The following is a 5096-nucleotide window of genomic DNA, read 5'->3' on the forward strand; positions in this document are numbered from 1 at the left end:
TTCTCAGGGTCGGAGTAGCTTAAAGAGCAACTTTTCCGGTTTTTAACTTTTTATTCTTCGTAAAAACTGTTGTTATACTTTTGGTAAAATTCGTCCCACTCATCTTGATTTTCACAGCGGCTTTTTTCGATCGTTCCCTCTTTTTCAGCACTACACCAATAACCCTCGTCATCTATTAAAACAGAATCGTATTTATCCGAACATTTGCACTCGGGCTCGTCGATAAAAGAACACTCAATAATCAATTTAATGAAAGTTCCCAAGCACCAACTTTGGTTATTATTGTGTTGGATTTCGAAACCTTGAGGGCACGTGCAATTGGCCGCCATTGAATAAATTGGCAATAAAGCAATCAGCAAAAAATAACACCTGAAACAACTCCAGTACTAAAAAATATCGTGCAAACAATTCTTACATTGCTGGTCGTGACACCACCAACTGCATTTTTAGATTTATTATTTACGCTGGTGAGCAATGACACGATCGTAAATTATAGTAAATTACTCGAAATAGGAAATAATTATTTAATAAATTGTGTCAATGGCAAATGGAAAGTGAAATGTTGTTCCAATTCTACTATTTATTGTTAAGTCATTTTGATAAATCCCACATTAATAAAATTTAAAACTGCCCTATTATTGGTTGTTTCTTCTGAAATTCTTTCCATTTTTTGTTATAAATTTCCCACTCGACTTTATTCCCACAATCCAACTTCGTCAAACCTCCCATTGCATTAAAGGTTGTACAGTAGGTGCCTGTGTTGTCCGTCAGAACTGAATCGGCTCTTGAACACTCGCACTGAGGTTTTAAGGGCTGGTTGCAAAAGTGTCGTCTTTTATACGTAGCCCAAGTATTTCCATGGCACCGAAGGTTCTTCACAGATTCGTCTTTTAATCCATCTCTAATTTCCTCATATCCTGGCCAACAGGCACATTCTGAGTTTTGCTGGATTGTTGAACGAATTAGACACAGACAGATTAAAAAAATAAGAAAAATTAGTCGAGACCTAAAAAATTGTTAAAAATTGCGTCAAGACTTGGGAAATACTTACATTGTGAAATGAGAGTAGCAATAATAATGTTTGGTCGAATTCTTATATACCTACCTTAATTACAATGGTGGCATAAAGATTATAGTTTATGTGAATTGCTTGTTTGTTTTTACGCTAACAATCAAGTCCAATTAAAATTTGAAATAGGTTTGAATTGATTTAAAGTGGCGCAGGGTGTGCAAAAGATGGCTCACATAAACTGTTTCGAAGCCAGTTCTCTGGAGTGTTTTCGATAATGCTGATAGATTGGCTTGTAAATAAAACTCTACAAGCTCGGAAAATATCGCCTAGTTAATTCCATTACTTGGTACAAATACTCGAAGCCAAATTATCGTCTGAAGCATCAATCAAATCAACAGTTTAGTTCTGTAATTGGAGGATCAATTATGGCAAGTTGTGTCACTTGTCTTTGATGTTTCCCTTCTAAACAAATTTCTCGGAACGGAATAAGTCATGAAGCAACACTTCATGTTGGCATTTTACTAGTCGTTACCGTAAATTTCCCTTGACAATGTCCGGCCCTCTGTGTCGGGACTGCAGAATCGTTGAGCAACAGACACATTGGGACGGTATCAAGGCCCGATAGCAAATTGAACCAATTCGTGTTACAGCAGACTGTTAAAATAATAGCCCGCCTTTTTTCATTTCGAAATTTTCGCTAAATTTTTACGGCGGTTTTCTCATTTTTTATCTATTATCTTTAGTGTTTTCGTCGGGCGCGTGGAGTCCCCACGGTGCTGGAAAATTTTAACGAAAAAATTGTCGGGCATTATTTATTTAGTGAAGTTGAGTCACTTGTATAATGCATTGGTCCCCGGTGCGTTTTTTAAACTTAAACAAGAATGAATAGTTCGTTTGGAATCTTGGCGTTGCCGCAGCGAGGCCAACCCTCCCCATTTCCCTGATTCAATTCAATGCAAATTGTTGCGAATTATAGACACTGTTTTGATATGATAAAAAAGTTGGAGTTGTTGATTAAATTTTTCCCTCTCAAACTTCATGACACTGAGGCAAGAAAATTCAATCTCACACTGCGTCCATCAGAAAAACATTTCACGGCGTGTGGAGAATGACCTGTGTGACAGCTACGACAACATTTAAAATTCGACTTCGGAACTGAAACAATCGGAAAGTGTGACTGTAATAAACCATGGAACATCTCGGAGAAAACCGCCCCTAATCTGGGAAACTCTCTTGCTTAACCGCTCGCCAACGTGGAATGTTCCTAATGGCTTTTTCGCCAAATCTAAGACGTACTTACATTTTAATAATGGATTGGCTTATGGCAAATCAATAGCAAGTGTGTCGTTCGACTCCTTGCCAGTCTCCCTGTCACTCTCGCACACCCGCAAAATAGTTAATACAAAATTTACAACCCCATTAAAGCCCATAAACACAATTGCTCTTTAATAAAATAGATCGCCCTCTTTTAAGTGAAACTCTCGCCCGCTTTATTCACCCTCTCCATATTTTCTCAATAATTGATACAATATAAACACGTCACTAGTGCTCCTTTTTTACCCAACCGTACTATGCAAATACCACAACGAACAATTTGCATTCGGTTTAGCATAATTGCGCAAAGAGCTAAAAGAGCGTAAAATCGACGATTTCTATCTGGCTATGGCTACGATATTAAAATTAAACTCCTATTCATATTCAAATTGCATTTATAACCACTTACATGATCACATGTATTATGTTTCAGCGAAATTCAATTCGATAATTAAATTTGCTCCAAGTCCTCCGGCTCACTCGCAACTCTCGCACAAAGACACTTTTTCATTCCCACACAAACACAAATTAGTTTCGAAAAAGGAATTTTAGTAAACAAGCTCAAAACTGTATTTATTTTTGCAAATATTACACTGTTACAACTTTTTCTTATTAAATTCCTCGATATTTTTCTTTCCATTTTTTCTGCTCTTCACATTATTAAAAATCGTAAGTACCAGTGTTATCAAGAAGCCACCAGGATACCCCAAGACGTTGAAGGTCTGTTGCCTGAGCCATCCTATCATTGGTTTCGTGACATTCTGACCAACATTTACAATCCGACAGTTCTTGAAACGTAAATGAATCAGACAGGCTAATTAATGCAAGGAGAAAAATGAAACGAAGCCAGAGGAACAATTTTTAAAGTTACAATGTTGTAGATAGTCCTTGCATTTTTGGTGTTGTGAGGTCGGAAGACTAAATAATAACAATTTGTTTTGTGACTGTGGGATTATCGGTCGTTTAATCGCAAAATATTTAGATATGAAGACAACAAATTGTAAACACGTGATTATTTACACAAAAGAGTTTGTTTCTCTAAATGTGTGAACACACGGTCTACTGGCTCGTTAAAAATGCTCGTCACTGTCAACAAACAAAAATCCCGTCATTCCGTTATTACTTGTTTTGATTTAAACCAAAATAAATACTTTGACTGGAGAGTGTAAATTTATTGGATTTTTTGCAAGATCAGTGTTGTGCTAATTTGCATGCGGCCGTGATTGATGATTGTAAAATTATAGACGTCGTTAACTTAACAATGTTGTTAACGACTTTACTAATCAGGGAATCTTTAAACGAAACTTTATGTGTGTAATTTTAACGATAACAGCGTGTGTGTTGGTTATTAAAGTAAACTGTTTACAGCCATCAAATATAGAAAATAAAGTAGGAGATTTGAGTGTGTTTTAATAAATAGAGGGGCATTGTTGGTAGTTTGTTGTAAAATTAACACTAATGGGGCTGTTTGGCCAGTTGAAAGGGTTTTAATTGCAGTCCGTGTCCATTTCAATAACATTTGTAATGTGTTTTGCAATTTTAAAACCGTCCGCAAAGAATCGATTAAATCGTTCAAGTCATGCAGAGTTTTCGTGTTTCTCTCAAACGAAATTTAGTGTTATAGCTGGAAGCACTCAACATATGGCGCTTGTTTCGAAAACACTTAACCGAATTGTCATTACGTTGCTCATCTCTTAAAGTACCTTGATGATTTATCGCCGAGAAGTGAAGACAAGAATTACGTCCGATACGTACAATGAAGGGGCACTTAATGGAGCTTAAGCTCAGCATCCCTCGAGATTTCCATTCATAAGCAAATGCGCGAAGATTAATAACGAGGGAAAATATTTGCCTAATTTCTGTCGTCGATTCAAAGAATTGTTTTCATGCTAATATGAGGAGCCATTGTAATAAGTAACTGATAAAAGGTATATGCATTTGAATTTCAAACGCCCGAGTTTACATTTCTTGCTCTCTGCGGTTTGCTTTCTCACAAGATAAATAGAACTAGATTGGAGAACACATTTTGTCCCTTGGTTTATTCCTTTAACTTTCCAGCAGTCGGAATAATAAATAATTCGGAGAGATAAACTAAAGGATTATTTAAATACCAAATTGCGATTGTGTAAAATTCAGAAAGATATTAGCCGACGGCTTTTACTCGCAATTTATTTTCCCTTCGGATACAAATAAAATCTACGAAATTATTTCAGCTGCTTCTATTCGGTGCGGCAGCGTAATTAAAACTCCCTTTCTTGGCTTAAATAAAAATCAACTCTTTTCTCGCTTTGACTTGACAGCCAACAAGTAGCTTTATATCACAATTTACCTTTCACACTTGTCACGTCGTATTTCAGAGATAAAGGAAAATTTGCGTCACACCGGTTTCGAGATTACGCTGAAAAACCTGATCTACAAAAGGCAAACTCGCGACACTTCGAACCGAAAAAAATCATCTTGATTACATTTTAATTAAAGAGTGAAACAGTGAAGTCTAGAAATGGCTTCTGTTATCGCGAGTAAGCCATTGTTAGAACATAACACAGAATAATTCAGCAATCTCCGTCACGAGTAAGAAATTCCCCTTGTAGGGAACCACTCGGAGTAACACAGGGTAATTAGGCGTAACGCGATTCTCTAAAAGGGGTCCTGTGTGTCTATACAGCCTCATCAATTTTAAAGTGTCATATTAAATTTTCAATCACTAAATCAAAATTCTTGCGCCGTTTAGTCATTCCCAAGAGGGCGCTTGGACCGTAAATATTTAGTA

At 36.6% G+C, this 5096-nt stretch overlaps 1 non-coding gene across 2 annotated transcripts; it reads right to left on the reverse strand.

Annotated features, from left to right (window-relative positions):
- Nucleotides 1–354: 354 nt before the first annotated feature.
- On the reverse strand, nt 355–1766 carry LOC107398939 (uncharacterized). Of its 2 annotated transcripts, XR_010333756.1 has the most exons (3): nt 1052–1152; nt 416–1006; nt 355–369 (listed from the first exon to the last, which is right to left on the reverse strand). It is a non-coding gene; the product is annotated as an uncharacterized LOC107398939 (transcript). The 2 variants fall into 2 exon arrangements; XR_010333757.1 differs by lacking the exon at nt 355–369 and having other exon boundaries at nt 563–1006; nt 1052–1766.
- Between the last annotated feature and the right edge of the window lie 3330 nt (nt 1767–5096).

The sequence above is a fragment of the Tribolium castaneum genome, chromosome 4 (assembly GCF_031307605.1).
Source record: "Tribolium castaneum strain GA2 chromosome 4, icTriCast1.1, whole genome shotgun sequence".
In the NCBI taxonomy this organism is placed as follows: Eukaryota; Metazoa; Arthropoda; class Insecta; order Coleoptera; family Tenebrionidae; genus Tribolium; species Tribolium castaneum.